The following is a 14,884-nucleotide window of genomic DNA, read 5'->3' on the forward strand; positions in this document are numbered from 1 at the left end:
GAGGAAATGATTATTTAACTGGCCTCCCTTCCACCCCAACATGCATCATTATGGATAATTTACAAATAAGGAGAGTGAGATTCAGAGAAGTTTAATTCAGTTCAGTTCAGTTCAGTCGCTCAGTCATGTCCGACTCTTTGTGACCCCATGAATCGCAGCCTCCCTGTCCATAACAACATCCCAGAGTTCACCCAAATTCGTCCATCGAGTCAATGATGCCATCTAGCCATCTCATCCTCTGTCATCCCCTTCTGCTCCTGCCCCCAATCCCTCCCAGCATCAGAGTCTTTTCCAATGAGTCAACTCTTCACATGAGGTGGCCAAAGTACTGGAGTTTCAGCTTTAGCATCATTCCTTCCAAAGAACAACCAAGCCTGATCTCCTTTAGAATGGACTGGTTGGATGTCCTTGCAGTCCAAGGGACTCTCAAGAGTCTTCTCCAACACCACAGTTCAAAAGCATCAATTCTTCGGCGCTCAGCTATCTTCACAGTCCAACTCTAACATCCATACATGACCACAGCAAAAACCACAGCCATGACTAGACGGACCTTTGTTGACAAAGTAATGTCTCTGCTTCTGAATATGCCATCTAGGTTGGTCATAACTTTCCTTCAAGGGGTAAGTGTCTTTTAATTTCATGGCTGCAGTCACCATCTGCAACCATGAAGGTGATCTTGGAGGCCCAAAAGATAAAGTCTGACACTATTTCCACTGTTTCCCCGTCTATTTCCCATGAAGTGATGGGACCAGATGCCATGATCTTTGTTTTCTGAATGTTGAGCTCTTAGCCAACTTTTTCACTGTCCTCTTTCACTGTCATCAAGAGGCTTTTTAGTGCCGTAAGGGCGGTGTCATCTGCATATCTGAGGTTATTGATATTTCTCTCGGCAATCTTGACTCCAGCTTGTGCTTCCTCCAGCCCAGCATTTCTCATGATATACTCTGCATAGAAGTTAAATAAGCAGGGTGACAATATACAGGCTTGACGGACTCCTTTTCCTATTTGGAACCAGTCTGTTGTTCCATATCCAGGTCTAACTGTTGCTTCCTGACCTGCATATAGGTTTCTCAAGAGGCAGGTCAGGTAGTCTGGTATACCCATCTCTTTCAGAATTTTCCACAGTTTATTGTGATCCACACAGTCAACGGCTTTGGCATAGTCAATAAAGCAGAAATAGATGTTTTTCTGGAACTCTCTTGCTTTTTCCATGATCCAGTGGATGTTGGCAATTTGATCTCTGGTTCCTCTGCCTTTTCTAAAACCAGCTTGAACATCAGGAAGTTCAAAGTTCATGTGTAGCTAAAGCCTGGCTTGGAGAATTTTGAGCATTAATTTACTAGTGTGTGAGATGAGTGCAATTGTGCAGTAGTTTGAGCATTCTTGGGCATTGCCTTTCTTAGGGATTGAAATGAAAACTGACCTTTTCCAGTTCTGTGGCCCCTGCTGTGTTTTCCAAATTTCCTAGCAAATTGAGTGCAGCACTTTTACAGCATCACCTTCCAGGATTTAAAATAGCTCAACCGGAATTCCATCACCTCCACTAGCTTTGTTCGTAGTGATGCTTTCTAAGACCCACTTGACTTCACATTCCAGGATGTCTGGCTCTAGATTAGTGATCACACCATAGTGGTTATCTTGGTCATGAAGATCTTTTTTGTACAGTTCTTCTGGGTATTCATGCCACCTCTTCTTAATATCTTCCGCTTCTGTTAGGTCCATACCATTTCTGTCCTTTATTGAGCCCATTTTTGCATGAAATGTTCCCTTGGTATCTCTAATTTCTTGAAGAGATCTCTACTCTTTCCCATTCTGTTGTTTTCCTCTATTTCTTTGCAATGATCGCTGAGGAAGGCTTTCTTATCTCTCCTTGCTATTCTTTGGAACTCTGCATTCAGATGCTTATATCTTTCCTTTTCTCCTTTGCTTTTCGCTTCTCTTTTTACAGCTGTTTGTAAGGCCTCCCCAGACAGCCATTTTGCTTTTTTCATATCTTTTTCTTGGGGATGTTCTTGATCCCTGTCTCCTGTACAATGTCACGAACCTCCATCCATAGTTCATCAGGCACTCTCTCTATCAGATCTAGTCTCTTAAATCTATTTCTCACTTCCACTGTATAATCATAAGGGATTTGATTTAGGTCATACCTGAATATCTAATGGTTTTCCCTACTTTCTTTAATATGAGTCTGAATTTGGCAATAAGGAGTTCATGATCTGAGCCACAGTCAGCTCCCGGTCTTGTTTTTGCTGACTGTATAGAGCTTCTCCATCTTTGGCTGCAAAGAATATAATCAATCTAATTTCAGTGTTGGCCATCTGGTGATGTCCGTGTGTAGAGTCTTCTCTTGTGTTGTTGGCAGAGGGTGTTTGCTATGACCAGTACGTTCTCTTGGCAAAACTCTACTAGCCTTTGCCCTGCTTCATTCCATATTCCAAGGCCAAATTTGCCTGTTACTCCAGGTGTTTCTTGACTTCCTACTTTTGCATTCCAGTCCCCTATAATGAAAAGGACATCTTTTTTGGGTGTTAGTTCTAAAAGGTCTTGTAGGTCTTCATAGAACCATTCAACTTCAGCTTCTTCAGCATTATTGGCTGGGACATAGACTTGGATTACTGTGATATTGAATTGTTTGCCTTGGAAATGAACAGAGATCATTCTGTCATTTTTGAGATTGCATCCAAGTACTGCATTTCAGACTCTTTTGTTGATCATGATGCTTACTCCATCCCGTAGATCTACGGGTCATCTAAGTTAAATCCACCCATTCCAGTCCATTTTAGTTTGCTGATTCCTAGAATGTCGACGTTCACTCTTGCCATCTCTTGTTTGATTACTTCCAATTTGCCTTGATTCATGGACCTGACGTTCCAGATTCCTGTGCAATACTGCTCTTTACAGCATCGGACCTTGCTTCTATCACCAGTCACATCCACAACTGGGTATTGTTTTTGCTTTGGCTTCATCCCTTCATTCTTTCTGGAGTTGTTTCTCCATTGATCTCCAGTAGCATATTGGGCACCTACCAACCTGGGGAGTTCCTCTTTCAGTATCCTATCATTTTGCCTTTCACACTCTTCATGGTGTTCTCAAGGCAAGAATATTGAAGTGGTTTGCCATTCCCTTCTTCAGTGGACCACATTCTGTCAGACCTCTCCACCATGACCCGCCTGTCTTAGGTGGCCCCACATGGCACGGCTTAGTTTCATTGAGTTGTCAAGGCTGTGGTCCTAGTGTGATTAGATTGACCTGTTTTCTGTGATTATGGTTTGTGTGTCTGCCTTTTGATGCCTCTCACAACACCTACCATCTTACTTGGGATTCTCTTACCTTGGATGTGGGGTATCTCTTCGTGGCTGCTCCAGCAAAGCGCAGCCACTGCTCCTTACCTTGAATGAGGGTTATCTCCTCACAGCCGCCCCTCCTGACCTTGGACATAGAGTAGCTCCTCTCTGCCCTCCTGCACCCATGCAGCCACCCCAGAGAAGTTTAGCAACTATCAACACCAAGGTAAGACCTAAAAGAAAAAAAAGTGGAGTTTCTCATTCATGTCCAACTCTTTGCAACCCCATAGACTGTAGCCTACCAGTCTCCTCAGTCCATGGAATTTTCCAGGCAAGAATACTGGAGTGGGTGGCCATTTTCTTTTCCAGTGGATCTTCCTGACCCAGGGATTGAACCCTGGTCTCCCACATCGTGGGCTTTACCATCAGACCGCTTTACCATCTGAGCCACCAGGGAAGCCTTAGGACCCATCACTACCTAACTCTAAAATCCAGGCTCTTTCTAATGTATCACACAGCTTCCAAAACAAATAATATAAGAATTTAAAAAAAAAAAAAAAAAAGAATAAATGGTGAGTAGAGATAGTTCCTGGAGAAGGCAATGGCACCCAACTCCAGTACTCTTGCCTGGAAAAGTCCATGGATGGAGGAGCCTGGTGGGCTGCAGTCCATGGGGTCACTAAGAGTCAGACACGACTGAGCAACTTCACTTTCACTTTTCACTTTCATGCATTGGAAAAAGAAATGACAACCCACTCCAGTGTTCTTGTCGAGAATCCCAGGGACGGTGGAGCCTGGCGGGTTGCCGTCTATGGGGTCGCACAGAGACGGACATGACTGAAGCGACTTAGCAGCAGCAGCAGAGATTAGTTCCAACTGGCAAGATCTGAGAAGGCTTCTTGGAAGAGCTGGGATTGGTCTCACCTGGGTTTTGAAAAATAAACTTGTCTTTAAGAGTGATGATAAACAGCCACCTTTTTCCTAACTGGAAAAATAGCCTCCTTTTCCCTAAAACCACACAGTTTTCTAAATTTATATGTGGGTAAGGACATCTGTTTATGTGGAAAAATGCAAGATGAAACACTCATTTACCCAGTCCAGGCCTAATCAAGGTAAAACTACACGGTAGACATAGTGGTGGGTTGGCAGTCTGTGCAACCCAAGCTCCTGGTGGCCTTCTCTCTTTCCCTCAACAACACAGAGACAGAAAATAACTATAAGGTTATTATTTGTTCATTGCACAAAGCTCTATCTGCCATGGATAGAGAATATTATCCAGCTGCCTTTATATAGGTCATGCAATTCCATGCCTTAGTTATAGGTCTAAATCCCCTGAATTCCAGTGTGCAGACAAGACAGAATTTAATTTGGAAATTCATCTTCTTAATAAATATTTTGGAGCAGCTCCTGCATTTCAGGCTCTGTATTGTGAGCTGTGAAAAACACAGACATAAGTAGGATTTTTGTCCCTACTCTCCAAGAATTTTAACTCTTTCATTTCCATGTATTTCACTATATGTTAATTATTCCTAACCTCTGCTTTAATTTCACATGTGAAGTCATGTTCATAAACACAAATGCCTACTAAAAATCTCTTGAAAGCACTGTAGGCACCTCAAATCCATTATGTCCAAAACTAAAATTACTTCCTTTCTTCAAAGGTACACAAATATTCATCCCAACACCCTTTCTGGAATTATGGGAATCACCCACTCTGTCTTTCTATGCCATTTCATCTACAACCACTCAATAAGCAAGTTATTTTTCCTTTCTTATTTCCTCTGATTCTTATTTCTCTAGCTTTTAGACTCCTGGTCTGATTCAGGTCCTAATTATTACTGACAAAAACCACCTCAAATTGTTTTTCATATTCCATTTGCCACACTAAATATAGCTTAAAATGCAAATCAGACCAACTCTTCGGTCTTAAAAATACATCACAGAATCCCTCTGCTGCTGCTGCTGCTGCTAAGTCGCTTCAGTCACATCCGACTCTGTGCGACCCCAGAGACGGCAGCCCACCAGGCTCTGCTGTCCCTGGGATTCTCCAGGCAAGAACACTGGAGTGGGTTGCCATTTCCTTCTCCAATGCATGAAAGTGAAAAGCGAAAGTGAAATACGCTCAGTCGTGTCTGACTTCTAGTGACCCCATGGACTGCAGCCTACCAGGCTCCTCCATCCATGAGATTTTCCAGGCAAGAGTACTTGGAGTGGGGTGCCATTCATTGCATTCTCCACATGACATAATAAAGAACAAGTTCCTTCTATGACATTTAAAGTCTCCCAAGTTCTAGCTACTACTTATTTTCTTAGCCTCCTTTGCCACCAAGACTTTAAACTTAATATTCTAGTTAAGTTCTTAACGTTTCATATGCTTTATCTGCCCTCGTGCTCATTCCTCTTTCTTCTGCATTCTTTCATATTTCTTTTCTATGCTGATTTTTATTCTCTTGAAAGGCTCAATTTATCCTAAATGTCCCTTCTCTATACTCATGAATATGCCTCACCCTGTCTTAGCCTTATTGTATTAACTTCATCTGTTTATATAAATATCTTATCAGAACTATGTCTTAATTAGCACTTTTACCCCCAGCACCCATGACATGCCAAGCATAAGGTAAATGGCCACCATATGTCTATAGGTGACAAGGTTTTTAGTGAAGATTAATAACATTACAATTACGGTAGAGCCATAAAATAGAATACTACGCAACAATAAAAATTGAATTTTGGACACATGAAATGAGGTGGATGAAAAGAAGCCAGACAAAAAAGACTAAAAATGCTATAAACTGTATGATTCTACTTATAAGACATTCAAGGCAAAATTATAGAGAGACAGATCCATTCTCTTAATACAGGGTCATACAGGATCTATGCAATGCTTCCTTCTTAAGACACTTAAACAACAACAAAAAAATTTTTTTTAATCTGTGAGAACTGAAAGAAGATCACTTATTGCTGGAATCTTGAGGTAGACAGAGGTGATTGGCTATAAAGAGACTTGAGGGAATGATGGAAATATTCTGTATTCTGACTGTAATAATAGCTACCTAACTGTATACATTTGCAGCAAACTATAAACTTAAAAGTCTCTGATGGCTCAGTGGTAAAGAACCTGTTTGCAATGCAGAAGATGTTAGTTCCACCCCTGAATCAAAAAGATCTTCTGGAGAAGGAAATGGCAACCCACTGCAGTATTCTTGCTGGGAAATCCCACAGAAAATGAAGCCTGGCAGGCTACAGTTCATAAGGTCTCAAAGACTCGGACATGACTAAAGGACCAAACAACAAAAATACCCTTTAAAAAGGTGACATTGTATGTGAATTACAATTTGCATACAATACTTCATTCTTCCTTCACAAAATGTTGAAAGTGAAAAGCGAAAGTGAAGTCACTCAGTCGTGTCCGACTCTTTGCGACCCCATGGGCTGTAGCCTATCAGGCTCCTCCGTCCATGGGATTTTACAGGCAAGAGTGCTGTAGTGGATTGCCATTAAACAACATAAGTGGGGAGTTTTGTTTGCAAAAACAAAAAACTCTGATTTGAGGACTCCAAGGAAAATGAATAATGTTCTAGATAGTTATGGGAGATAGGACACTCCATGCTATTCCATGGATAGCTACTCCATGATATTCCAAATATTATATTTGGTTGAATAACAGTTAGATGATAATAGACCTGTTTATAAATATTTTGCATACAATCTCAGAGGTTTTCTACCACTAATTGGTACAGACACTGAACGTGGCAAATTTTTCAGAAACCAACTCAGTGGCCTGATAGTTTTCCTCACTTGTGTTCCTTAAGATCAATTAAGAACTTCTCCCTTGGGATTTCCCTGGTGGTCCAGTGGTTAAAAAAAAAAAAAAAAAAAAAAAACCCCTCTAATTCAGGATTTAATCCCTGGTCAGGGAACTAAGATGCCACATGCTGTGGGGCAACTAAGCCTGTGTGCCATAAACTACAGAGTCCATGCACTCTGGAGGCCAAGCACCACAACTACTGAGCCCCCACACCACAACTAGAGAGAAGCCTGCATGCTTCAACTAGCAAAAACACAGTAAATAAATATTTTTTAAAACTTCTAAAAACCATGGAGTTAAAAAAAATTAATAAAAAACCTCTCCCAGGCCTGCACTTCCTCACACACACATACACCCACTCACTACATTTAACTGATACTTCCGGATTCTTCTTTTTGCTTTCACTCCAGGTGAGGCAAGCACTGGTTCCTTTCTAAAACAATGTTCTTAGATCATTTTTTAACCTTTTTGGTAAACAGAGAACTGGTCAGGCAACTATCTATGGTCATAGTTTCACCATAGATCTTATTAGCTGATTAAAGAGATGTCTATAAAATCAGGGGGGAAAAGGAGTAGAATTTTTCTGTAGTTTTACAAGAAATAGTTCAGCCATACCTAAATAAAGCACAGATGGTCCCAAATCATGACTCTTTCATGAGTAGGTAGAATTCTTCATAAGAATTACATCTATGTGGACTTAAAATCATAATAATTAGAATTTAAACAAAATGTTCCGTGGAAGTAATATTGCCTCTGCATACTATAAATCCTACATTTGAGAACATTTCCTAAAGTGCACATAGTGAGAAATGTGTAATTCTTCTTAGAATTTTCCAAAGAACTGATGGAAACAGAGAACTACAATAGATGCTGTTTAGCTCAGAATTTACTTTATTCTTGGGAACCAGAACTGCATTCCTGGCCATCAAATGAAATCTAGACTCTGAACTGTAGGATTTGTGGAGCAAGTTTACCTGGTCTCTACACTATATTCAACTTCTTTGTGCTCTAGTGGGTTATTCTGAGTTGCTAATTATGCAGTGGCAAGAAAACACAGAAAAATTGTACAAAAAAAGATCTTAATGACTCAGACAACCACAATGGTGTGGTCACTCACATAGAGTCAGACATTCTGGAGTGTGAAGTCAAGTGGGCCTTAGAAAGCATTACTATGAACAAAGCTAGTGGAGGTGATGGAAATCCAGCTGAGCTATTTCAGATCCTAAAAGATAATGCTGTTAAAGTGTTGCACTCAATATGTCAGCAAATTTGGAAAACTCAGCAGTGGTCACAGAACTGGAAAAGGTCAGTTTTCATTCCAATCCCAAAGAAAGGCAATGCCCAAGAATGCTCAAACTACCGCACAGTTGGGCTCATTTCACATCCTAGCAAAGTAATGTTCAAAATCCTTCAAGCTAGACTTCAACAGTTCATGAACTGAGAACTTCCAATTGTACAAACTGGATTTAGATAAGGCAGAGGAGCCAGAGATTAAATTGCCAATATCCATTGGATCACAGAAAAAGCAAGAAAATTCCAGCAAAACATCTGCTTCTGCTTCATTGACTATACTAAAGCTTTTGATTGTGCGGATCACAACAAACAGTGGAAAATTCTTAAAGAGATGGGAATACCAGACCACCTTACCTGTCTTCTGTATGCAGGTCAAAAAGCAACAGTCAGAACTGGACATGGAAAGGTGAATTGGCTCCAGATTGGGAAAGGCTGTATACTGTCTCCCTGATTATTTAATTTCTATGCAGAGTATATCATGTGAATTGCAGGGCTGGAAGACTCACAAGTTGGAACCAAGACTGCTGAGAGAAATATCAACCTCTGATATGCAGATGATAACATCCTAAGGGCAGGAAGCAAAGAGGAACTAAAGAGCTTCTTGATGAGAGTGAAAGAGGAGAGTAAAAAAGCTGGCTTGAAACTCAACACTCAAAAAACTAAGATCATGGCAACAAGTCCCATCACTTCATGGCAAATAGAAAGGGAAAAAAGAGAAACAGTGGCAGATTTACTTCCTTGGGCTCTAAAATCACTGCAGATGGTGACAATAGCCATTAAATTAAATACACTTGCTCCTTGAAATAAAAGCTCTGACAAACCTAGGCAGCATATTAAAAAGCAGAGACATCACTTTGTCAACAAAGGTCCATCTAGTCAAAGCTATGATTTTTCCAGTAGTCATGTATGGATGTGAGAGTTGGACCATAAACAAAGCTGAGCGCTAAAGAATTGATGCTTCCAAGCTGTGGTGCTGGAGAAGATTCTTGAGAGTCCCTTGGACAGCAAGTAGATCAAACCAGTCAATCCTAAAGGAAATCAGTCTTGAATATTCACTGGAAGGACTGATGTTGAAGCTGAAGCTCCAATACTTTGAACATCTGATGTGAAGAGCCAACTCGTTGGAAAAGATGCTGAGGCTGGGAAAGATTGAAGGCAGGAGGAGAAGGAGGTGACAAAGGATGAGATGGTTGGATGTCATCATCGTCAATGGATACGCATTTGAGCAAACTTCAGGAGATAGTAAAGGACAGGGAAGACTGGTGTGCTGCAGTCCATGGGGTCACAAAGAGTTGGACATGACTGAGTGACTGAACAACAAAGCAGCAAAGTGGCTTATTCTAAGTTGCTAATTATTCATCAAGGAATAGACCCCATTTCTGCTCATCTTGGATCAGATTTCACTGAGACCTGCTTGCATAAAACATCTTAGTTGCAAACCTACAAAGGTTTGGAGGGTGAAGTCCCTGAGGCACCTCTCTCTGGTGGCCCTACTGATACAGTTAACTTTAGGCAGGTTGATAATGAGTCCAAGACCCCTTAAGAAGGACGCATACATTCTTTGTCTATAAACAACAATACATCTCACTCAAGGATTTTTGTTTTTCCTTAAGCTCTGTGTTAATGATTATATATCAATAATATATCTTGCCTGAGAACATGTTTTCCTTAGGTCCTGTGCTAATGATTATATAACAACAATGTATCTTGCTTGAGAACATGTTTTTGCTTCTTAACAGAAACCCATTCCTTCTGGCTAATCTTGTGTCTATGTTATCTCAAGCCGTGTGTTGTAAGAGAGGATCTGGTAGAACTTTTACAACCTTGATATACTCTTTTAATCCATTCTTAGTAACTAATCAACAGGTATATAATGCTCAAGCTAATGATGCAGGTATTCTCTTTTACCCCTTTCTGATGCTTATGTCAGAAATCTTCTCTGTTTCATTTCAATAAACTCTCTTTCATCACCACAAGCCTTGTATGGTCTCTGTTATCTGCCCAACTTGGTAAGGGAATTCCTCTCCCCACAAGAGCCCTCACCTTGGGTACAGCCTACACTCCATGGCTTCATCACATCAGGACCAGTTTCTCTACCACATCAACTCTATTTTAAATCAGATCATGCCAAACAAACCAAGATACCTGAAAATATGATCAGCCATTTCAATCTAAAACAGAAATTAAATATTTAATTTTATTTCTAGTAGATTATTCCTCAAATTAGCCCCTCTGTTCTAGCTACTTAACATAGTTTTATTTTTTTACTTCTAACTCTAATATTGTTTACAAACAACTTCAATCTTTCTGTTATATCCTCTTGTGCTTTTCTCCATTTTGCCCTGATATGTATTGCCTTAAGATCTAAACTCAAAATTTTTTTAAGAAAAAATGATGTGATAGTATTTTCAAACAACCATGAAATTTTCATATGCTGCTATTAAAGAATATTGATTATCTCAATAGATGCAGAGAAAGCCTTTGACAAAATTAAACATCCATTTATGATAAAAGCCCTCCAGAAATCAAGCATAAAAGGAACATACCTCAACATAATAAAAGCCATATGTGATAAACCCACAGCAAACATTATTCTCAATGGTGAAAAATTGAAAGCATTTCCCCTAAAGTCAGGAACAAGACAAAGATGCTCACTCTCACCACTATTATTCAACATAGTTTTGGAAGTTTGGGCCACAGCAATCAGAGCAGAAAAAGAAAAGGAAATCCATATTGGAAAAAAAAAGAAGTAAAACTCTCACTGTTTGCAAATGACATGATCCTCTACATAGCAAAACCCTAAAGACTCCACCAGAAAATTACTAGAGCTAGTTCATGAATACAGTAAAGTTGCAGGATATAAAATTAACACACAGAAATCCCTTGCATTCCTATACACTAACAATGAGAAAACAGAAAGAGAAATTAAGGAAACAATTCCATTCACCATTGCAATGAAAAAAAGAAAATACTTAGGAATAAATCTACCTAAAGAAACAAAAGACCTATATATAGAAAACTATAAAACACTGATGAAGGAAATCAAAGATAACATAAACAGATGGAGAAATATACCATGTTAACGGATTGGAAGAAGCAATATAGTGAAAATGAGTATACTACCCAAAGCAATCTACAGATTCAATGCAATCCCTATCAAGCTTCCAAAGGTATTTTTCAGAGAATTAGAACAAATAATTTCACAATTTGTATGGAATTACAAAAAACCTTGAATAGCCAAAGCAATCTTGAGAAAGAAGAATGGAACTGGAGGAACCAACCTGCCTGACTTTAGGCTCTACTACAAAGCCACAGTCATCAAGACAGTATGGTACTGACACAAAGAAAGAAACATAGATCAATGGAACAAAATAGAAAGCCCAGAGATAAATCCACACAGCTATGGACACCTTATCTTTGACAAAGGAAGCAAGAATATACAATGGAGAAAAGACAATCTCATTAACAAGTGGTGCTGGGAAAACTGGTCAACCATTTGTAAAAGAATGAAACTAGAACACTTTCTAACACCATACACAAAAATAAACTCTAAATGGATTAAAGATCTAAATGTAAGACCAGAAACCATAAAACTCCTCAAGGAAAACATAGGCAAAACACTCTGACATAAATCACAGCAGGATCCTTTATGACCCATCTCCCAGAGTAATGGGAATAAAAGCAAAAATAAACAAATGGGATCTAATTAAACTTAAAAGCTTTTACACAACGAAGGAAACTATAAGCAAGGTGAAAAGACAGCCTTTGGAATGGGAGAAAATAATAGCAAACAAAGCAACTGACAAAGAATTAATCTCAAAAATATACAAGCAGCTCCTACAGCTTAATTTCAGAAAAATAAGTGACCCAACCAAAAAATGGGCCAAAGAACTAAACATACTTTTCTCCAAAGAAGACATACAAATGGCTAACAAACACATGAAAGATGCTCAACATCACTTATTATCAGAGAAATGCAAATCAAAACCACAATGCAGTACCACGTCACGCTGGTCAGAATGGCTGCTATCAAAAAGTCTGCAAAAAATTAATGCTAGAGAGGGTACCGAGAAAAAGGAACCTTCTTACACTGTTGGTGGGAATGCAAACTAGTACAGCCATTATGGAGAACAGTGTGGAGATTCCTTAAAAAGCTAGGAATAAACCTGCCATAAGACCCAGCAATCCCACTGCTGGGCATACACACCAAGGAAACCAGAATTGAAAGAGACACATGTACCCCAATGTTCATCACAGCACTGTTTATAATAGCCAGGACATGGAAACAACCTAGATGTCCATCCGCAGACGAATGGATAAGAAAGCTGTGGTACATATACACAATGGAATATTAAGTAGCTGTTAAAAAGATGCATTTGAATCACTTCCAATGAGGTGGATGAAACTGGAGCCTATTATACAGAGCAAAGTAAGTCAGAAAGAAAAACACCAATACAGTATATTAACGCATATATAGAGACATTACTTTGCCAACAAATGTCCGTCTAGTCAAGGCTATGGTTTTTCCAGTGGTCATGTATGGATATGAAGAAAGCTGAGCACCGAAGAATTGATGCTTTTGAACTGTGGTATTGGAGAAGACTCTTGAGAGTCCCTTGAACTGCACAGAGATCCAACGAGTCCATTCTAAAGGAGATTAGCCCTGGGATTTCTTTGGAAGGAATGATGCTAAAGCTGAAACTCCAGTACTTTGGCCACCTCATGCGAAGAGTTGACTCATTGGAAAAGACTCTGATGCTGGGAGGGATTGCGGGCAGGAGGAAAAGGGGATGACAGAGGATGAGATGGCTTGATGGCATCACGGACTAGATGGATGTGAGTTTGAGTGAACTCCGGGAGTTGGTGATGGACAGGGAGGCTTGGTGTGCTGTGATTCATGGGGTGGCAAAGAGTCAGACACGACTGAGCAACTGAACTGAACTAACTGATGGAATTCAGAAAGATGGTAATGATGACCCTATATATGAGACAGCAAACGAGACACAGGTGTAAAGAACAGACTGTTGGACTCTGTGGGAGAAGGCAAGGGTGGGATGACTTGAGAGAATAACGTTGGAACATGTATATTAACATATGTGAAATAGATGGCCAGTCCAGGTTCGATGCATGAGGCAGAGTGCTCAGGGCTGGTATACTGGGATGACCCTGAGAGATGGGATGGGGAGGGAGGTGGGTGGGAAGGTCAGGATAGGGAACACGTGTACACCCATGGCTGATTCATGTGACTGTATGGCATGACCACCACAATATTGTAAAGTAATTAGCCTCCAATTAAATTTTTTTAAAAAAATAAAGATAGGAGGAATAAAAAAATAAGAAAAGAAAAAGTGATGTGATAGTATTTTCAAACAACCATGAAATTTTCATATGCTGCTACTAAAGAATAAGCATATACTGTTCATTCTTTATGTTGATAGATAAATATAGGTTGAAATGTGTTATTCTTAAGATAACCAACAGTTATATAAATATGAAGCTGACTTCCAAAGTAGTAAAGAAAAAAAGAAACTAAGAAAAATGTAATCAATACAGCAAAGATAGGAAAAGAACAAAAGAATAAAAACATGTAGGCATAAAATAAGATGCAGAAGTAAAGTTAAACATATGTCATCCTGAGAAAAGTAAATTAATCAAATGCTTTCATATAACCACTCTCTTTAGTCAAGCAAAATAAATAATAAACAATCTTCAATACACAAAACCACAATTGTGCATGCTATTTGGAAGATACAACAAATTAAAATGGCATTAAAAATATTCAAAAAAGAAAGAAGTAGCTTTCTCTATTAATATCAAACAGAGTAGAATTCAAGTCAGAAGTATTAAATGAAGAAAAGAGAACTATTTTATGTCAATGAAAGTTACGTTCTACAATGATATTATAGAACTAAATATAGACATGCCAAACATTAAATATTAAAATAATATAAAACAAAAGCTATTAGGAACACAACAAATAATTTTTAAGATTGTAGTTGTCAGTGGGCTTATCTCTGACTGATAAATAAACAATAAAAAAGGATATGATAGTTTTGGATAATATTAGAAGCCTTAGTAATAGACACCTGCCAAAATCTGCAAACTGTAAACATCCTTGGAATATTTACCAAAATATAAAATGAAATGCTATAAGGAAAAACCTAAAATAATTTGCCATAACATGGACTTTCTTACGCAACTTTTTAAAAATCTTTTTTACTTTAATTTCAACTAAATACAATTACATAGAAATTTTTAAATACTCATAAAAACTTGAACTACAAATTATAATTATCAATATAAACTATTTACACAATAATAACAATTGGAACTAACTATCAAAAGGAATGATAAAACTAAGCAGCAGCAGGGGCATGCTCACAGGAAAACTTGTAGCCTAAATGCTTTATTGTAAAAAAAAAAAAAAAAAAGAATAAATGAAAATAAGTGAAATATTTGCTTTAAAAAGCTTAGGAAATTAAATTAGGTGTCTAAACTT

The sequence above is a fragment of the Capricornis sumatraensis genome, chromosome 4, assembly GCF_032405125.1.
Source record: "Capricornis sumatraensis isolate serow.1 chromosome 4, serow.2, whole genome shotgun sequence".
Lineage (NCBI taxonomy): Eukaryota > Metazoa > Chordata > Mammalia > Artiodactyla > Bovidae > Capricornis > Capricornis sumatraensis.